General features: G+C 37.4%; 1 protein-coding gene and 1 non-coding gene across 10 annotated transcripts in view; one reads left to right on the forward strand and one right to left on the reverse strand.

Annotated features, from left to right (window-relative positions):
• dgo (ankyrin repeat domain containing protein 6 diego) overlaps positions 1-23,476 on the reverse strand; it is a 145,470-nt gene that overhangs the window by 21,968 nt on the left and 100,026 nt on the right. The window lies entirely within an intron of this gene.
• TRNAL-CAA (transfer RNA leucine (anticodon CAA)) lies at positions 21,315-21,434 on the forward strand. Its single transcript has 2 exons — positions 21,315-21,352; positions 21,390-21,434. It is a non-coding gene; the product is annotated as a tRNA-Leu (tRNA).

The following is a 23,476-nucleotide window of genomic DNA, read 5'->3' on the forward strand; positions in this document are numbered from 1 at the left end:
TGCTTTTGCGAGCTACGACACCGGCTACACGTCGTCGCTGTCGCGAGCGTATCCTTGGGGCAATGACGAACAGCCTGCGAACGCGAGCATGGCGCGGACAGAGGCGTGAAGATTATAAATTACGAAGCGGACGAGCTGATTTTGGACAAGCTCGAGGCTACTTCAGGAAGCTTCAGTAGCCAAGATTTATCGTCGACGAGCTTTCGGCTCGGTAAGATATTAAAAATCTTTATGCTTGAAATTCAAATTCTAATACACCTCGCTGGTTAAACTAATACATCTTGCGTTTTAAGTTTTAAATTATGAGATACAACTGGATCTCAAGGTTTATGAGATGAAAATGTTGGAAGTATGGTTTATGAGTGTCTTTAAATTATATGAATTTTTGCGGTATGATGATTCAAGTTATGGAGATACAAGTATCCATACAATTATGAGCACACTTTGCATTTGATGTGAGTATCAAATTTTGAATTGTTGAGGATTTCAAATGTGGCAATTTGCAACATCAGTTTCCAAGATTCGAGAGAAATTTTCAAGTCCCAGTTTGGTAGACCATCTGATCGTTTCCGAAAAAGAATTCAACTCACGTAACATCCTTTTGTATTTCCAAAGATCACGCGAAGAATCGCAACACTCCATTAAGCTCCCCTCCTAGGGTCAGCTGCTTTTAATCCGCGTTGAATCCGCGGTATGTAGATGTCGTTTACTTTCAAGAAGATGCATTGTACGCGCAAGGCGTTCGCTCGCACCGAGATCGGTGTTCGTCGGAATGAAAGAATACGAAGTAACGCGAAGAATTCGCTGGTATTATTCGCCTGGGTCCAGGGGAAAAATGGCCCGCATTAATCGTGGCCGGCAAGAAGCCAGGGATCACCTGCTCTCGGTATGGCCAGTACACCTTATATTTCCATATACGAGCACACCTTGCCAGACGCAGCTGCCATGGCGATGCTGAGATCGGATCAACAACGAGTCAAACTACATCCTTGCAATCTTTATTCACGGCTCGTCTCCTTCGCTCGAAAGCGACCTAAGCTTCCTTTGGATGTGGACACCCATTTAAAGTTCACAGGATATATGTCTTCGAATTTCTGCAGGTTCAAGTTTTCAAGTTTTTGAATTCAGGACATTGACATTTCTATGTTGTTGATATCTATTTAGGTCCTGATGAGACCTGTTTAGAGTTCAGAAGATCTTTGAATTTGTATAGGTTCAAGTTTTCAAGTTTTCGAATTCACTAGATTGAAATTTCTGTGTTACTGATATGTGTTTAGATCTTGATAAGATCTTGAATTGATAAGATATGAATTTTAACCATGACAAATTGCTAGATCTTTACTTCAAGGTTTACTTCTTTATTTCAAGGTTTCAGGTTTGGAGAGTCCACAATCTATACATTTTTATATTTGTATATCTTAAAATTTATATATCTCCACTTTCAAGGTTCTCAAATTTCTAAGTCTAAATATTTCTGTGTTCATTTCTGTGTTTCAAAATGTTCAGTAGAATTATTAAATTATGTGATGATATGTGGAACAGAATACAATAGCTAAGGATAAAGTTGTCAGAAGGTAAAAGTTGAAGACAAATTCTTAAAACTACGAGGTCGCAAAACCAGCTTCGATTATTATCGAAGAAGATATTCCCTTGAAGAAAAGGTTCTGCGATGTAAACAGCAGGCTAAGGACCCGGTTAGCGCCCTAAGACCTATAGGTTCAAGGGCAAAGGCATTCCTGACTTATTTTACCGCTCTCTTTATCCCAACCTTCATTCTGTCTACGGAATATCTTGTCAGATCGGATGAAGAAGCTACGAAAAGTTTTTGGTAGTTCGACAATTTTTGATGGTAGGAAATTTGAGGAACTTGGGAAATTTTAGGTATTGGGATTTGAAAATTAAAAGCAAAGTGTACTTTTCCTCATCGAAACTGATCTTCTAGCATGCATACTATAAAATTTTCAAACTGCTCTTTCAATCATCCCGTCCGGATAACAAATTCAGTGACATAAAAAAGACATCTATCAAGGACAAGAACCGGTCAATCTGAAATCCCAATTAATCCAATTCTTTCATGCACAACTCTTCTCCGTCTGTCGCTATCTTTCCTCGCATCGTATTCGAGAAAAAGTAGACAATCAAGCATCCTCGATATCAAACACCAATTAATCATCCTCCTACCGTACAAGACTTCTCCATATACGATCGGACAGCAGCACGCGCTGAACGATCAACGCCGATAAACGACACCAAAAGCATCCCCGGAGCGTTTGCCCAGGGCGTATACAATATTCTACGTTCATCCTCTGTAATTCTGATCGAGCTCAGCTTGAAACTCGCGATTCGATTCGTAGCATTCGCCTGCATATTATTGCATGTGTCATCGATTCAATTTCATCGAATGTGACGAGTTGTGTGCAAAGAGCAAGGTAAACAAGGTAAACAATTTTTTGGAAAAAGGGGTAATGATGCTTGTACAGATATTCAATACTTTATTGAATAAATAAAATCTTTTGTTATAATAAGAATAATAATACATGTTTTCATATTACAAATTTTAGTACTGTAATCATATGAGTACACTGGGAACACATGTGTACATTTCATGTTTTGTGAAAGTCAATGAATGTAGTGAACTTAAATCAGTACACAGTAGTCATTGAATTGATTCCACGCGCTGAATTACCACGCGTGGTATTGCTACGTGTTGAATCACCACGCGCTGAATTACCACGGGTTGTATTACAACGTATTGAATCACCACGCGTTGTATTGCCACGCGTTGTATTGCCACGTGCTGAATTACCATGCGCTGAATTACCACGCGTTGTATTACTACGCATTGAATCACCACGCGTTGTATTGCTACGCGTTGAATTACCACGCGTTGTATTGCCACGCGTCGAATCACCACGCGCTGAATTACCACGCGTTGAATCACCACGCGCTGAATGACCACGCGTTGTATTGCTACGCGTCGAATCACTACGCGCTGAATTACCACGCGTTGAATTACCACGCGCTGAATTACCACGCGTTGTATTGCTACGCGCTGAATTACCACGTGTTGAATTACCACGCGTTGTATTGCCACGCGCTGAATTACCATGCGCTGAATTACCACGCGTTGTATTACTACGCATTGAATCACCACGCGTTGTATTGCTACGCGTTGAATTACCACGCGTTGTATTGCCACGCATCGAATCACCACGCGCTGAATTACCACGCGTTGAATCACCACGCGCTGGATGACCACGCGTTGTATTGCTACGCGCTGAATTACCACGCGTTAAATTACTACGCGTTGAATTACCACGCGTTGTATTTCTACGCGTTGAATCACTACGTGCTGAATTACCACGCGTTGTATTGTTATGCGTTAAATTACCACGTATTACTAGTGTACTTAAATGAGTACACTAGAACAAAATTGGTTAATAATACTTGTGATAGATTCATCCGAAAATATGTATAAGTGACATGACTTAAAATATAAATAAAGAAAAGATAGACAAGCAAACCTATCCAAGAATAGGCAGAGAAAGATATTAATAAGTGACAGCAAATATTTGAGACTTTCGAAGACTTCAAACAAAAATCTAAGTAGTACTGACAGAGGCAATTAGATAAGATGGTTAAAGACTACCAGCATGAAAAATGAGCGTTCGAGAGCGAGTCGAAAGGTAAACGTTAAGAGGGTCTTAATCGATTTGGTGTCTCACCCGGTCCTTCCTTCGTTCCGCGAACTTCTCCCGGCGAATACAAATGATATAATCGCTGCTGGCCCATGCAAATGCGACTCGTTTGCGCGACTCGACTCTGCACATTGTCAGAGCTCTCCTGGAGAGACCGGTGCTCCTGCATCGATTACAGGATGCATGGCCACGCAAATGAATTACGAGTCAATTGTGACCGGTTATCTGGTCTGGTCAGACGTAGCAAGCTAAAAAAACATTGGCTGGTTGCTACCGCTGTGCGTTGTGCCAGCGATGAAGGTTTTCAGAATCGAAACAGTAGCCATTGGTTTATGTAGGGTCGATGGACTATTCGATACGAAATAAATGGCGGTGATATGACTTGTAATCGTTATAATGCATGCGAACTTGTTACAATGCACGCAACCTTATGGGATTTTTAGAAAATTACGAATTAACACTTGATAGGTCTTTCTCTATTTTCCTGTAAAGAACACTTGTACACATTTTTTTCTTCTTCTGTTTTTCTTTCTCAAACCAGGTATTTCGCAGAATGAACGACGTAATGAGCGAGAGATTATCGTCCATTCTGGGTTTGAACATCGATAGTATACTGCAGTTTGTTCGTTCACTGTACCCGGTACACGTTCCTTCGAGTCATTCTGCGGTTTCCCAGCGTGAATAAAGGAAACGTATTTTATCATTTTTTTGTACGTTGTCACCAAGTCTAAAGTCACTGGACATCGTTCACACAAGTAACGGTGGTTGGTGATTACGCGGAACGCAATGGTGACAATTCACAATGTCATCGCAAAAATTTAGACCACGAGCAGAAGGTAAACTAATTTTATTTTATCGTGTTCGTTATTGTAGCGAGAGTCATAATAATATTTCACGTTAGGGATGTAGAAAACTTAGAAAGCTTGTACATTGCATTATATTGCGTTGATATTGTCATATGTGGAATTGTCACGTGCGCTATTGCAACAGGTTAAATTACTATGCGTTTTATTGCTATGCGTCGAATCATCACGCGTTGTGTTGCTACGCGTTGGATCACCACGCGTTGAATTATCACGCGTTGAATTACCACGCGCTGGATCATCACGCGTTGAATTACCACGCGTTTAATCACCACGCGCTGAATTACCACGCATTGAATTACCACGCGTAGAATCACCACGCGTTGAATCACCACGCGCTGAATTACCACGCGTTGTATTGCTACGCGTTGAATCACCACGCGTTGAATTATCACGCGTTGAATTGCCACGCGTTGGATCACCACACGTTGAATTACCACGCGTTGAATTACCACGCGCTGAATTACCACGCGTAGAATCACCACACGTTGAATCACCACGCACTGAATTACCACGCGTTGTATCACCACGCGCTGAATTACCATACGTTGAATCACCACGCGTTGAATTACCACGCGCTGAATTACCACGCGCTGAATTACCACGTGTTGAATCACCACGCGCTGAATTACCACGCATTGAATTACCACGCGTAGAATCACCACGCGTTGAATCACCACGCGCTGAATTACCACTCGTTATATTGCTACGCCTTGAATCACCACGCGCTGAATTACCACGTATTGTATTGCTATGCGTTGAATCACCACGTGCTGAATTACCACGCGTTATATTGCCATGCGTTGATAACGTCTCGCGTAATATCCCTACGAATTGCTATCGTACGTTGCATCGTCTCGCGTTATATCACCACACTTTGATATGATACCTTATTATTACCATGCGTTATATCATTACGTAATCCAGCACATCGTATTGCACTGCGATATATCAATACACATTGCACTCGTTATATCACCAAACCCCCTTATATCGCCACAAGCTACTTAGCAATATTGCGGTACTTCATTATTTCCGTAAACCGTTATGTGAGATTGAAATCCCATCAATGAATTACACTAACAAGTTTAAAAAGCTTTTCGTAAAAAGTTTATCGAAAATAGATGATGGCTCATTGCTATAGTTAAATACAACAAGGTTGTAATAGAATTTGTCGGCTTCAACCTTGGAATTCTCGATTATGTGAACAAAGCATCTAGTATGGCAGTCGTGCGTTTATGCAGTATCATTACTAGATCAGCGGAAGTGCAGTCGCCAGCCTTCTTCTTGAACCTGTCGCATAACAAGCATGCCCGACACTTTGATTCTTCCTACGGTACACTAGATTTTTTGCTTACCGGTATTAACATTCAGTGACTGGTGCCTCAGTCTTGCTCGGAATTACTTAGCTTTCTGACGAGTCATTTGTGCGTTCGTTCAACCAGAAACAGTGTGCATCAAATGGAAAAAGTAGTACGTACCCTTGTTAATTTTCTTTTAAGTTTAATACTCTTTTTCCGTGCAACGGTTGTGACTATTTTATGTGCTGAAGTAACCGACAGGGTTTAACGTTTTCCGTTTCACATTATTCAACGTTAATTGCATATTTTTCATGTTAGAAGCTTTCATATTTCCGAATGAAAAGATTTTCGATTTTTAAAATTGAGAAATTTGGAGATTCATGATGTTACAAGTCCTCCATGCGCTGAATTATCACGCGTTGAAACACCACGTGTTGAATTACCACGCGTTGAAATACCATGCGTTGAAATACCATACGTTGAATCCTCACGCGCTGAATTACCACGCGCTGAATTACCACGCGTTGAATTACCACGCGTTTAATTACCGCGCGCTGAATTACCACGCGTTGAATTACCACGCGTTGAAATACCATCTGTTGAATCACCACGCGCTGAGTTACCACGCGTTGAATTACCACGCGTTGAAATACCATGCGTTGAATCTCCACGCGTTGAATTATCACGCGTTGAATTACCGCGCGCTGAATTACCACGCGTTGAATTACCACGCTTTGAATTACCACGCGTTGAAATACCATGCGTTGAATCTCCACGCGTTGAATTATCACGCGTTGAATTACCACGCGTTGAAATACCATGCGTTGAATCACCATGCGCTGAGTTACCACGCGTTGAATTACCACGCGTCGTATTACCACGCGTTGTATTTCTACGCGTTGAATCACCACGCACTGAATTACCACGCGTTGTATTTCTACGCGTTGAATCACCACGCACTGAATTACCACGCGTTGAATCACCACGCGCTGAATTACCACGCGTTGTATTTCTACGCGTTGAATCACCACGCGCTGAATTACCAAATTTCAAACTCACCAACTTAACAATTTGAATATTTAGAAATTTTAAGTCTACATATCTGATCTTTCAAAATTTAAGATAAGCGCTGAGAGGGTGACACCATCGAAAGCTGTCCACATTACACTAAAGTATACTCCAAATAAAATAGCCACGTGTGGGAAATGCACATGTCGCACGCAACGTACGCATCCACGATGTCCTGGAGGAACGGCTGTAGAGAACGTCCGAAGGCGGAAAATCGAGCGTGGAATTTATAACCGGCGGTGCGTGTTTTTCTTGTGGCTCGGTTCGTTGCACTGACACTCGGGTGTTCGTTAAGGGACGAAACGTAGAAAGCGTATAATCAATTCTCGGTTTCAGGGCGGTAATACGTGTTTCTCCGTCGAGATACATAGTCGGATCAAGAAGGAATGCTGATTCTCGAAAAGAGCACGGATAAGATGAATCAATTTGCATTTTACACGTTTAGTGCCGTGGTGAAAACGTACAGCTGTGCTAATACGTGTTAAGGCCTTAATTATGTGACGTATATGGACTGTATTTCAGATTATATCATAGATTATTATACCTGAAGTTGCATTTTAAATTAGTTGTATTAAGTTCTATGACTCTTCATACAATTTTTGTTCTTGAAGTACTGAGAAATAGGAATTTATGGATATTGAAATTTATATTGGGAGTTAGATAGTTGGATCTAAAAATATTCAAATCTGTGTAACAACTAGAGGTATCCAGGAATATTGCGATCTACATTAGGATCACATGGTATTGTGCACAAGGGATATTCATGTCTTTGTACAAATATGGCTTGTCTCCAAAATAACAGTTCAAAATATGTAGTGAATAATTTATCAGTTGTATATACATATTAGATTGAGGTAACTCATAACGGTATGGTGTTCGTTTCCAAAATAGCAGTCTAAAATATGTAGTGAATGGTTCAACAGTTGTATGTACATATTAGATTCATGTAACTCATTACAGTATGGAGCTCGTTTCCAAAATAACCATATAAAATACGTAATGAATAATCTATCGGTAACTCATATACAGTTAGATGTCAATTAAATCCGTTAACTGTGTCCGTTCATATTGAATTGCATACGTAGAACCATTCACGAGTTCACAGGTGTCACAATATACTATAGCCAGGAGGGGATTTTACCGTTGAGCACGCCTTATGACAATCTCATCCTTACGAGGGATCCGAAGGATATTACATTGAGCCTGTTATCGCAATGAATCGCTACCGCAATTTGTTGGCGAATGTCTATCAGGACAACCTCGTGTCACTTTCATTTAACCGAGCCGTCAGCTGTTCCTTTAGTTAATATCGCTTAAGGCACAACGAAAAGCTAAACAACTCTTCCCACGACACTTCCGTTCGTTTTCGCGATCCGGAGTCACATTCTCGAGTTTCTTATTTTCCTCTTCTCTGCTCGACGGATTCAGCTCGACCGACATTACTCAGGAATCTGATCGTCAGCGATCGCATCGCGACTCCTCCTTGCTACGATGTCGAAGTTTCTACGTGGATAAACTCGACTGCCCGTGTGATCAACGGTCTATGATTAATTATACTTGCTAGGGATTTCAATCATCCTGATCTGCGTTCAACGCGATCCTCCTTGTCACCATGCTACAAACGAGTTTCCCTGGGCGCTTTCTAGAATTCCGATCGTGAGTTTCCACTTTTCCTTTTTACGAACATCTTGTTTTGTATCGCGAGTTTAAATGGGGCTACCATATCCTACTTTACTGATCGGATGCAAATGCAAATGCACACGTTTTTATAGGAAAGGGAACAAATATTTATTTTGCGATTAAAGTGTTTTAAAAGTATGCTGTTTATTTTGCATAATGTGCTTTGCATACTTGTGATAACGTATGCAAAGGTATGCTACATGTAATAGGTTTATGAAGGACAGTGATGGACAACTGCGCATGCGCAGTGTACACACATGCGTAGCGTATACAGATATAAATGTGAACATTATTAAACTTAAACGTTAACTAATGATTTTTGACATTTGGATTCATGTTTTTGTATCTTGACTTCTTTAAACATTAAAAATTTTAAATTGATAAATTGATTTATTGTTTACGAATACTCACTCGCATATTCGTAATAGAATAGCTGAACAATAACGGAGTAAAATTACACAACTGATATGAATGATAAAATAATACAATAATAAATTGATAAAATAATGACAATGACAGTAACTCGGATCTGAAACTAAATATTCAAGTCTGAATTGAATTTCAATATAATTGATTAAGTATTCGAATACTCGGGTGCATTCGGACATACTTGGATATCCCCAGAGACTCATATGTGAATTAAGCGTAAAGTATTCAACTCGTAGATCCAATCAACATGAGAAGTATACATACGTACATTCACGAAAGAAATCAATGTAGCGTGACATGTACACGCGAAACGACAATCGCTTTGTAATAATCATAAATACAGTTTTTCTCGTTAATCATCTGGAGGGATTTCCTGTCGCAGCCACCCCGTGAAATCATCCGGAACGACATACACGACAAGACAAAACGGCGGAGGAATTTTAATCTATTTCGATCAACCACTAAAACGATTAATCATGTACTACCGTGGTTACACAGCGAGTTTTCCGCCGATTCCACAATTAACTCCATCGTCGACTTCGCATGCGTAAAAGAATATGTCAATCAAAGAAAGCAATGCGGTACTTGTTTCGAAAAAGTCACTTCTAGGAAATGCAATCTTAACAGAGTAGTTAAAAGTCCGAACAGGTTTCAGAGCAATTAGTGTGTATTTCGGGATCGGTCAGCTTTCATAAGTCTGACGTCTCGATTTGACGTTGAAGTTACTTAATCTTGATATGGAACTTAATCGAATTAATTACTCAAACTGTTCATTGCTCTTTTATATTTCCACTAATTACCTGAAATATCGTCGGTATAACTCTGGACAACTTGTACATGATTGTACTAGTTTCACATGTACGTAAAAATGTTGGATACGGTTATTTATAAAAACATCTCTTGGGCAAAAAGAAAAGTTACCTATATCTTATAAATTATGAATGTCTAATTTTTTAAAAAATTGACCAGTTTTTTTCAGACAAGCATCTTTTTTCCAGGAAATAATAAATTGTATCTGCCACGCCAATTACGAATGATTCAACGTTTTCTCATGGTATAAAATCATTACAGAAGACCGCGGTTGATTGACCGGCAAGAACAACCGTTGTCTGAAACAGCACAACCTGGATAATACATCCTTCGAATAACTCCAATCGCTTATCCGACCGATCTAATCGAGCATCGACGTAATTGACGTGCAACTTACAAGTTACTACAAGCACTCAGCGCCACACCAAGGTGGTTACAATGATAAATGCTAAACGATCTTCAGATGGTAGCTGATAAGTCGCGATATTTTGATAACTTTTGACGTATACGTCTCGCGACGATTACATTAAACGTTTTTCAAGGAACGAGTTGTAAGTGTCAGGTAATAGCTACGATTCCTAATTAGAAGGTATGTAATACTCATTTTGCATGTGTTACTGAAGATATGGTGAGGTATCAGGGAGAAAATGGCGGAGTATACGGGGATGAGGAAAATGGCGCTGGGTCACTCTTGAATCTTTAAATTCTAACATACCAATTTCCCAATTTTCCAATTTTTCAATTTTCCAAATTCCAAATTTTCTAGATTCCAAATTTTCTAAATTTCAAATTTTCCAAATCTTAAAATTTCCAAATCCCAAAATATCCAAATTCCAAAATATCCAAATTCCAAAATATCCAATTTCCAAAATATCCAAATTCCAAAATATCCAAATTCCAAAATATCCAAATCCCAAAATATCCAAATTCCAAAATATCCAAATTCCAAAATATCCAAATTCCAAAATATCCAAATCCCAAAATATCCAAATTCCAAAATATCCAAATCCCAAAATATCCAAATCCCAAAATATCCAAATTCCAAAATATCCAAATTCCAAAATATCCAAATTCCAAAATATCCAAATTCCAAAATATCCAAATCCCAAAATATCCAAATTCCAAAATATCCAAATCCCAGAATTTCCAAATCCCAAAATTTCTAAATTTTCAAATTTCCGAACTCCAAAATCCCAAATTCTCCAAAATCCGAAATTCCAAAATTCCAAAAGTCCAAAATATCAAAGTACCAAGAAAACACATTATCGTCAATTTTCACACACTCCAACTACGATCAAACACCTGATCTCCAAAAAAATCAGAAAATTAATTAATTCGAGTCATCAAATCGTAATTCCAAGATACGCAACACAGAATGTAACATTAGTACGAAGGATAAAGCAATTAAAACTGTAATTAAAAGCTGGCTTCAAGGTCCTCGTAATTCCAGAGTAATTACTCTTTCAAGCTGTTTTTACATGTAAGCGTCGTTCCTTTCTCGCCGCAGACAGCTCTTTATCCATTGCGTTTGAAAAAGTATTAAACAATATAAAAGAACGGTGCATTAAAAACTGCAAAATTACATGTTTCTCGTGCTGAATCGATTACTGGATAATTACGAGAATATTATTTTAGTAGTGTGGTTACGTTTTGAACGGAATAAATTATAGCATTATACAGCTGTCAAAGGCGAGGAAAACAAATAATAAATAACGAACAAAGTCCGTTCACACATGAATAACGAATATTCGGAATAAGAAATATCGCGGGAAATAAACAAACAATTGACCTTTTATGAATAAAGGTTATTCACACATGAATAATTAGAGTAACAGAATAACTTGAATAATACATAAATACTTGACATCTAATTATTTTTTATATATATTTCTTATTAAAATGAGATTTTGTTTAAATAATACTGAAAACTGCAATGTGTTCTTACTTCGGAATACATGCGATAAAATGAAATAGTTAATAAATGAGATACCATGCAAAAGCCTCAAGATATACGATAAAAACATGGCCTCCTTAAATATCATCCTATAAAACTCCGTAATTAGGTACGTCGAAAAAAAAATCTCGTTTCAACGCGGTAAGATTGATGCAATTTCAAGAAAGTGTCCTTTCGACGGCTAATATCGCGTGTAACAACATCTGCATTTCACGAAAGTGTGTCAGTAATGAATGTCGAACGAGGATGTTGTAGAATGCAGGACCGGTCTCTGCCGAATAAATTGAACGTCTCGTCAGCATTTTGATATAATAAATTCTTCGTTTTCGTCGTTTTTTGCTAACTAAATTAATTGCGTCCGTTGTAAGAGCACGAATTTTCTACTTTACGGGGAAGCACCGTTGATCATTAAATTTTAGCGCTCCAATTTCGACGGAATTGCTAAATGCTCTGTGCAATGTTAATTTTTCAATCAAAATATTTCTTCCTCTTTTTGGGTAATTTTCTCTTTGTCGCTGTTCGTTATTCGTTATTCGTTGTTATTCAATTTTTAGGGAAAATGGAGAGGAGAAGAGTATTTGTGGATATGGGGATTTGGGGATGTAGGGATTTGGGAATATAGGGAATATAGGGATTTGGGGATGTAGGGACTTGGAGATGTGGAGATTTGGGGATATTAAAATTTGGAGATGTGGAGATTTGGGAATATGGGAATTTGGGGATATGGGAAATTGGGGATATGGGAATTTGGGGATATGGGAATTTGGGGATATGGGAATTTGGGGATATGGGAACTTGGGAATATGGGAATTTGGGGATATGGGAATTTGGGGATATGGGAATTTAGTGATATGGGAATTTGGGGATATGGGAATTTGGGGATATGGGAACTTGGGAATATGGGAATTTGGGGATATGGGAATTTGGGGATATGGGAATTTAGGGATATGGGAATTTGGGGATATGGGAATTTGGGGATATGGGAATTTGGGGATATGGGAATTTGGAAATATGGGAATTTGTGGATATGGGAATTTGGAGATATGGAAATTTGAGAATATGAGAATTTGAAAGCTTCAGAATTCTGGTATTTGGAAATTTAAGAATTTGGAATTTGGAAATTTTGGAATTTAGAAGTTTTGGAATTCGAAATTTGGAAATTGGAAACTTGGAAATTTGGAAATTTGGAAATTTGGAAATTTGAAAAATTTGTAATTTGTAAATTTTTGAATTTTAGGACTTTCTACTCTTCTAACTTCGTAATTTTATCACTTTGGAACCTCAAAGTCCCATCTGCAATTTCCACCCAAGAAACACTTCATTCAATATAAAATATTTCTAAATCACATTTGAACACTCCCATAACAATATCACATGCAAAAAATCAAGATCCTATCTAAACATTTATATCTTAATCCTACGTTTCGCTGACACTTAATTCTCAAATGCACCTCATGTAATTATGTGTATCTAAGCGTGAAATTTTTTTGAACTGCAACCGAGAATTCATATTAACACACAGCCAACTCCTGATTATCCTAACAGAAGAAGCGTACATCTTATCCGATATGATCAGTCTTTCGTGATTAGCTGTTTTCTCCGCAGGAGAACACATCCGAGAGACTCGCTACTTGGTCGCACAGTCACCTGGTTGATTGCAAAAGGTCAATCGTAATGTCAACGATTTACTCTCACCTGGATTGACGATCTCATGGTGCTTAAGAAGTCGTTCACACTTCGAGACGATTTTTACAGTTTATACGTGATTAGTAAAATTTTCTTCTAACGGTATGAAATGGTTGAGGAAGTCTTAAAATCTTCGTAATCTCCGACGTATGATTACATAATAAAATTATTTTATGTATCACTATTGAGACCCATTCAGAATATTATAGTCTGCTTAATTTTCAGCGATAAAACGATAATTTTACTGATCAAACATACAACTTGAGTAATACACAGGAAGTAATAAAAAGAGCAAATATATATTACATGTCGATTATAAATAATTATATTTAACTCGTGTCGACAACTGATTATCATACATATAAATTGTTATAAGACCTTGTTATAGTAGAATACAAACACGATAAAAACGAAGTGAAAATCGTTACTCGACAGGCATCGTAGACATGCAAATTAAGAAAGGAATTTTCTTCCTGTTGGCAAAGCTATTAATACGATAGGTATCGTGATGCTTGCCTCGCTGTTATATGAACTGCGAACACTGTGGAATGATAAACAATGATTAAGCGTATAATAACTGTCAGTCCTGAGCGAGGAGGGATGCAAGGATCTCGTCGAGATCAAGGAAGTGTAGACACGCACGTGAACTCACGTGGAGTGTCTGGCACAGATGCGCGAGTGCTCGAAACTACGGGTTACAGATGAGACGAGAAAGTTCGGGTGAGATCGGCCGGGATCGGGTGAGATCTCGATGTCTCTGGATCATGAATGCATTTCGGGACGGTTCGGTTCACGAAAGTCAATTCGGGAAGGTTCGGTTCACGAAATTCAATTCGGGTCGGTTCACGAAACTTAGGTCGCCTCACAATATTCAATTGGGGACGGTTCGGTTCACGAAATTCAATTCGGGTCGGTTCACGAAACTTAGGTCGGCTCACAATATTCAATTGGGGACGGTTCGGTTCACGAAAGTCAATTCGGGAAGATTCGGTTCACGAAATTCAATTCGGGTTGGTTCACAAAACTTAGTTCGGGACTGTTTGGCTCATAATATTCAATTGGGGACGGTTTGGTTCATGAAATTCAATTCGGGACGGTTCACGAAACTTAGCTCGGGACTGTTTGGCTCACAATATTCAATTGGGGACGGTTTGGTTCATGAAATTCAATTCGGGACAGTTCACGAAACTTAGCTCGGGACTGTTCGGTTCACGCTATTCAATTCGGGACGGTTCGGATAACGAAACTTGATTCGGGACGGTTCCGTTCACGAAACTCGGTTCGGAACTATTCGGTTCCCGAACATTTACGTGGAACATTGATGAATATCTTATCAAATCAGTCTATCAATAATGGAATATAGGAAAACCGACGATCAATAATAAAAAGTAATAAATTATAATAAAACAGGTTTAACGATATATTATACACTGCTATCAGGAATATAAATATGTACAAATAAGCATCTTAATGCACATGCATTCTGATTACAATAAATTACACTCCACTCACGAGAATTGAAATTTAATATTGTTGTTAACAAATTTTCTACTCGATGAATTCGAGCAGATCGTGTTTCCGGTCTCTCTTCAACTTTGGTCAACGCCGCGTGCTTCCATTGGAATATTTATGACGCGTGCTATTCCGCGTGTTGATCTTATCAGAGTAGTGTGAAGCGACTTTAAGAGAAAACGAGATAGAACGACGAAGAGGGAGTCAGAGTTAATGCAAGCCGGGTCACGACGTACTACCAGGATCACAAGTTCGTCGCTGTCGCCCTCCTGGTTGCATTAACATCCTTGCCACCGTCGGGGTTCACCGTGAAGACATTATCGAGCGGAAGGCTATTGATGTCGTTTATTTTCTGTCTTTCGTTAAGTCAACCTCTGCGATTATATGTTCTTTGGGTTATTAGACAATTTATGATGAATATGGGAGTTTAGAAATATTGGGAACTTGGAGTATAGAAATTTGAGGATATGAGTATTTGACAATTTAAAAATTTGGAGGTTTTCACAATTTTGGTATTGAAGAATTTAGGAATTTAGATATTTAGGAAATTAGAAATTTGAAAATTTGAAAACTTGAAGATTTTTATACGAAAAATCTTGATATCATTGTATATTAATGGTGAAATATGAATGATACTATATTAACAATAACCATATATTGATCCTGAGAATTTTTAAATATCGATCAATATCTTAATCATTTATATCTGCTAGCTCACTCCAAATATCACCACGCGTCATATAGCAACTATCCAACGGCAATATAACAACAAGCAAATTAATATAAAAAGTTCGAAGAATGTTTCGCTCCACAGCTACGTGCAAAATAAAATGAATTAAGATTACTAAGTTCCTATGCTCGAATACCATTCATGTATTGAATAGAGATCATTAAATATCTTTTGTAAGTAACATAGAAGCAGTCAGTTGTATTCGATCTTTCTGTCCATCATTTTATTGCCGGAGCTATTTAAACACGCAGCGTTTGCATAAAAACATGGCGCTTTCATAGAGGCTCTACGGCTCGACCAAAACAACAGTCTCTTCTCTGGGTTCCGTTCAACAGTTCCGTAGGGAAATTTTTATCCCAACGCGAAACCAGTTCCACAGCATCCGCTCGAATGCACCTTTACCGCGGTAAACTGATACAGATTTATCTCGACCGATGCTCCTACTATTATTCGTATTACGCGGCTGACACTCGGTCTGATAACGAGGTAATTGGCGACTGCTTGGTGGCGAAGATTAGAATCGTCATTCTGCTTGGACGTACTCGAGATTCACGAAATCATTGCTCCTCTAGGTATCTGTGTCCTATCCAAAATTAGGGAGTATGGGAATATGGGAGTTTGTGAATGTGGGGATTTACAAACTTAGAACTCGTAAATTAGAATGTACAAACTTAGAACTTGTAGGAAAAGAAATTTGTATATATGAAATTATGGAAAGAGGTCACTGAAAGTTAAGAAATTCTGAGACTTCCAAATCCATGGAATTCTATAATCTTGATAACGTTCAAATTTCCATGACGCCCATAGACTGTAACCCAAGTCTCTCCTAGTTCCTACTCGCTCAAGTTTCCTCTCTAAAAGTAAAAGTCCCTAAAGGTAGTCATTACCTTTGAATAAAAAGTGAATGTAAAGTAGTACCGTGGGGTGTTAGCACGTTCAGTTTCGCAGTCCCTTATCAATATGGGTTATTCTGATAAGAGAGAACACACTTGGCAAGTGGCACCGTGGACAGATTCAGCTCGTCGATAACCGGTCCAATTGACAATTGTTCGGGCGAACAGAGCGATTTATCGCGTTGATAACGAAATAATTGACAAGCGGCTGGTCCTTCTGGCAGATTTACGGTAGTCAGAAGCGCATAATGCGACGGAGGTCGAGGTATAAAGATCCCTCCTACCGGATAACGCATCTGCATGCCGGATTAAGGCAGACACGAGGACTCCAGGAACCGCGGACGAAACGTTCTGTGAGGTCGAAACCAGTTCCAGGCGTATCCGTTTAGACGGATCTAGCTACGGCCATAATGCAGATTCATCTCGCCGTATATCCTTACCACCGAGGCCATCGTTTGGCTCTGATAACACTGTAATTGACAGCCAGTTAGATCAAGCAATTACGCGTTATTACACGTGAACTTTTCTACGGATAGCCGGACCACGTGTACAGATAATTAGTTTTCTTTCCACGTTTATCGGGTGACATCCAAACCTGAACGCCCACTTGTTGGGGTAACTCGGTGTGATATACCACGGCTAATTAGAAAACGTGATATATGGAGAATGTAAATGGGTACAAGGAAAAATTTAAGGTTACGACATAATACGATGCACCAGTACTTGTAATATATAACTGTATTCATTCGACTTTTATTTCGTAATGTTTCTATTTCTATAACCTTAATAAATCAGATCGGTTCGGTACTCTTTGCTTAGGTACAAGTGTGGCTAATGAAGTATCCTTGTTTGACACTGACAGAGTTATTTATGGACATATGTATATCAATCATTAAACAGATGTTAAATAATTATTTACAATAAAAATTATTTTGAATTGTATAAAACAGAAAACATTTAACAACCTTCTTATTATTATCTGCTAAAAAATATTTTTTTCGAAACTGAAAATCATGCAACAAAAATTAAACGTATTATAACTGAATGGAACTTTACGAAACGTTTTGCACGTGATAATCAAATAAATTCACATAGCTAAAAGGATAATCATTCTACCATTGATCCTTTTTGCACATCATCGCGGTATTCGAGGTTGATGACAGAAAACATCTTCAGAATCTCTTAATTGAGGCCGTTCCTATACGTTTCTCTAGAACTGCGATGTTAATTCCGATTAAGAAGATAAAATAATTTCTCCGGTCTTCTAAGGATCCGTCGATTTACGACGAAAAAGAGAATCGACGTCAGAAGTTGCCAGCAGCTTCGCCATTATATGGCGGTAACACGGCGTGCCCGTGGCTTTTCCAGTCTGATAAGTGGTTATCGCTTTGAAAATGATCCTGCTTTGAATATCTACGCATTCCATAGTCCCGTATAATACTGACAATACGTTTAGAGTGTCTTGGTAAACGTATCTACTGGATGGGTTCGTAATTCCATCTGCGAGAAATATTCCCGTTATGTCGTCTAACGTTTAAGGAAAAAAAAAGAACGTTGCAGGGTGTTTCAGGCTTTGAACGAGCAAATTTACGACGCACAAGCCTCGCTTCGGAGTAAGAACGGTATTTATGTGAATCTAAATTTCGGATTGCTTAAGTTTCCGGACGAAATATGCGATGGCTAGTTACGTATCGTTGGTTTCTTTTCTTGTTTTCGGTGATTTATACTGTGTCGAAGAGATTTATAGGGGATTCGTGGGGACACGCGAGGAAGCGTCATATGGTCGTTATCCGAGTGACCATCTTGTTCTGATACTTTTTTATGTGAAATCGTTTTGGGAGTTTAATTTGGAATTTTTTAAATTGGGGAGTGTAGGAAGTAGGGGATTTATTAATAAGGAAATATGGAGCTGGGAAATTTAGAAATTGGGGAATTTAGGTATTGGGAATTTAGAAAGTGGGGATTTAGGTATTTGGAATTTACGAAGTGGGGAATTTGGAAATTGGGAATTTTAGGAATTGGGAATTTGGAATTTGGGAAATTTAGGAATTGGGGAATTTGGGTATTTGGGAATGGAGGAATTGGAAATGTGGAAATTGAGGAATTTTGGAGTTGGGAATTTAGAATTTGGGAAATATTGGAATTGGGGGATTTAGGTATTAGGGAATGGAGGATTTGGAAATGTGGAAATTGGGGAATGTGGAAATTAGTCATATAGGTACTAGGGAATTTAGGAATTGGAAATGTGGAAATTGAGAAATATAGAAATTCAAAACTGCAAAATTGAGAAATTTCAGAATTTCAGAATTTGGAAATTAAGAATTTTAAAAATATCTACAAATCTACAAATCTACATAAATCTCAGTTCATATTTTCAAACGATAGCAATGTTGCAAAACTACTTCCCGTTAAGAATCATTTCACCCGAACAAAACGTAGTAAGTAGCTCACAATTATCAACGACAACAAAGCTGGATAACATTTATCCCGTTGTTCGCGATCTGTCGCAAGCGGATGCGACGGAACAGTTCCACAAAGCGATGCACTATTATCATTACGGTAATTTACGATGAAATGAGTATGGCTGGATGTAGATGAATACCCGTTGCAACATTAAACAGACGAGAAAGAAAGAGGGTTTATTCACCTCTATCACACCTAGAGCAACACGGCTCGGTTATAGTCGACGCACATCGCGTAACATCTTTGCATACGATGCACCGCTGCATCTGGCTGCAGCCCGAGGCTGCAGATTCGTTCATCCGTTTGATCGCGAACCAGCTAGAACATCTCGACATTCCACGTCGGTCATCGTGCAGAAAGATACTTTTATTTGACACTTTGGACCGAGAGATAGAAGATAAACTGATACGAAACTATTGCGACAGGTGTTACGAAATGTGGGAACAGTATTTTTAGACGATAGAAACTTTGTTATTCGATATTTAGAATTTCATGTTTTTAGGAATTTAGAAATTTAAAATTTTTGTGCTTAGGTGATGAGAAATTTTATATTTAAAAATTTAGAATTTTTGAGATAGAAGTTTAGGAGTTCTATGTTTTCAAATTTTGAAGATAGAAATTTATAAACTTCAGTTTTCAATTTTTTATTTTTGGAAAATTAGGAAGCTACATTTTCAGTAATATACTAAATTAACAGTACAATTTAGTTTAATAATAAATAAATATTTGTTGTCGTGTTTAATATTTATTAACCTACTGTCACCCCTTCAGTCCCAATTTTTTCTGCAATTGAAGAGACACATCTTGTTCGTACGACAGATAAACAATACCGACTTTTGAATTAAAAATGCTATTACATTTCACCAATATTACACAGTGAAAGTTTCATAAAATATTTCTGAATTTGAAACAAGATAAATGTCAGATTATAATGTCCATATAGAGAGGGTAAGTAACCTTAGCTTTTCAAATTGCCTCTGTTCGTAAAATTTTTCTCACACAACAAATGTCAAGAGTTAACACTCCCTGAAGGATCCTGGAAATGTAAATACGCTTCTGCCATATAAAGAGCGGAGAAATCTGGGCCAGGCTGTAGTGCAAAATAACAGCGTGTCTCGTGAAATACGTGTCAACTTAATTGGATAAAAGTGCGATTCGAGTCGATGCGGTATCGGCTCGATACGCGGTTGGACATAGTTTTTTCAGCCGTTCGCGAACAACGATTTCTCTCGATCGAATGGCAGGCGGAAGATTGATAACATGATTGGACGACGGGCAATGATGAAAAATCTCAGCTTGCGCGGTCGGTCTACACGTAGCTCGTTACGACGAGAAAAATTGTACGAGAAAACGCGTTCGCCCTGTGAACCGTTTTTATCGATACACTTTCACGACTAATTATCACGCTTGTAATTCCATGTTCGTCGAGAGCGTGCTTTTTCCTATGATGATGTTGCACTTTCACTTTGGGAATCGTCACCTCTGTAACGTTGTTAATAAATTGCGATTTCGTGAGAACCAGTCTCCCGTGAGAATTCATTCTTTCTCTTTACTTCTTGATCGACTTAGGTGCAATTAACGGGCAATTTCTAATTCAATTTCGTTCTTTTCGCAAGGATATTACTTTGTACTCAGTTTATAGTATACAAAGTTTTTTTAAATCAAGTGTTAAATTTGTATAGAGTGGCTGTTTTTTATAAATGCACCCCTTTTTTAGGTCAGGCTTTGAGTTTCTCGAAGCCTAATAATCCAGAACTATCTTTCGTAGCAAACGATATTTTGTACAGAGACAAATCGGTGCAAATTTGCAATTTAGAATATTCAATCTGTGGGCAATAAAGAAATTAAAAATTTGAATTTGAATTTTCATTTATTTCTACACATGGAATCAGCAATACGTAATATATCAAATATGTGATATATTATATTAAATTTAATACTGTGTGATATAATTATAAACTCTATAATTATAATTATAATTATTTTTCATAATTATAAACAACGCATAAATTAAACATAAATGTACATAAATGTACTAATGTACCTAAATATGTAAAAGATATTTAAAAGTTGTTATGAAGATTTACTAAAAATAAATAAATGAATATTATGTTTCTTCAGAACGTGAATAATGGATGATTTAATTATTTTTATCTGTAAGTTATATTTTTTGAAACATCATGGTAGTGCAATGTATGTACATTATTTTGAAGTTAGGCTCTCACATGTCAGGATGGCCGAGCGGTCTAAGGCGCCAGACTCAAGGTGACTACCTTGCCCGTTCTACGGGTAAAAATGGGGCTTCTGGTCCTCAATGAGGGCGTGGGTTCGAATCCCACTTCTGACAAATATTTTTTGCAATTAGTTCAATAGAATTTTGTCGATCGAAACCTAATCAAATGTCGATAATTATCGCTTAATTTCTATCGCGCCCCGCCGGGCCGCAGTTACTGTGGATCTCCCAACGGTCGCGAGTTCAAATCCACTTCGGACAATTTTTTTTTTTTATTTCATTATACTTTGTATACTTATACAAAACTTGTTTTATTTTATTAATCTTCAATTATTATTAATAAAAATAATAATTATTTATATTTTATATTATTGTAAAATATTAATAATGTACTTTATGAGCGAGAGATAAAACGTATATTATTACAAATATTCAAATGTAGTAAATATTATTTATACATTAAATAACAATTAAATTGTTAATAAATAATAAATTATTCAAATAATAATTATTTATTTACCGTGTATATATTGCCAGTATATTTTATATATGTTAGTCACACATGTCATTAAAGTTACAGTATAAAATACAAACGTTACTTTATTAACAATAATTGATCAACTTATTAAATCAAACAGAGTGTAATTACGTAAAGGAAAGTACGTGCACTGAATGTAAGGAGATAACGAGTTTTATTAAACTCTTTTTACTCGAGATACCTTTCGTTTAATATATAAGGTGTCTCATTTAAATGTTCCGTTAAGATACATCGAATGTTAATATTGAAATAATGGCAATAGTAAAAATAATAGCAAAAGTGTTAGATACTACCTATTAATTCTGATGATCGTTCTATACTAAATGGTTGGTCCTGAAGATATTTAGCATATCAACTTAATTTTCATCTTTACTTTTTAAATTATCTTGCAATACATTTCAACATACATTCTGTTACTACCTCAAAAATTTTAACAAATTACAGATATTTTAATAATTGCATACAATAGAATTCCAGTATAATTTACATTACACTACTGCTGTATTATACAAGATTTATACCTTAACAGTAAAATACATACAATTTAACATACATACATAATTTATACTCTCGTATAACTGTACTTATTTAAATCTCGAACACTACATAAAATACCAAATAAATTAAACGTTTTCACGTTGTAACTACATACAATGGAAATGTTTGCAACGTGCAATATGTGTACAATTCACAGTTATTTACTCTTGCGAAATATTCTTTTGTTTCCGCGATAATGCAACGTTAATAGCCGGATCGAGTATGTTAAACTCAGTTTACAGCATTTCTCGTTCAAATCTATTTGTGAAGGCATTTTTTCTTGCATTTCCCACGCGATTGTTGCATAGTTACGAGCACTATGACACAATAGACACGACCCGTGTACTTACAATGAATCGGCGCGCGTTCAGAATCAGGGAATGGTCTAATAATGGCCATAAAAGGCGTCGACTGGCATTTCGAATACTCGAAACGAATTGGTATATGGGTCGTATTATCTACCCGCCGTCACTTAATGAAATTTACAATCATTGAAATGGTCCTTTCTGGAAATTTACTGCTTTCCCCGTTAAGAGCACCATTTTAAGCCGCACAAACACAAATTACGTTATCGTGAAATTCCGCCATTTCATTGTCAACCGTAAATTTCACACCGTATCGCGTTCCGAATTCGACCAAGATTTCTTAATTGCGTGAACGATTTTTTGTTTCGATGAAAGAATCGTCACGCAATGTGAGATTTTTATTAACACCGCTCACATATGTGTATGATTGATGAACGTAGATTGCTTTAATAATTATTACACAAAGGAAAATATTTTTGTCGTAATTGTTGTTTAAGTTTGTTTTATGAGAATGTTGAAGCATTTCGTGAATTTACATAAAGTTTTTTTAAATTAATTCTTCAAAAATATTGCTGAGCTCTGACGATGCCATGTTTTACTGCGTAGGCGGCCATTAAAGAGTTAACGTCTTTACTGAAGATTCGTGAACATGAAATTTATAGATTCATGAATCTGAAAGTTTGATGTATCTAAAATCTCTAAATACCTAAATCTTCAAATCTGTAAATTTTATGTCCCAAAATAATTTAGATGAAAATCTGAAAACTTGAAAGATC

Source organism: Megachile rotundata, chromosome 1 (assembly GCF_050947335.1).
Source record: "Megachile rotundata isolate GNS110a chromosome 1, iyMegRotu1, whole genome shotgun sequence".
In the NCBI taxonomy this organism is placed as follows: Eukaryota; Metazoa; Arthropoda; class Insecta; order Hymenoptera; family Megachilidae; genus Megachile; species Megachile rotundata.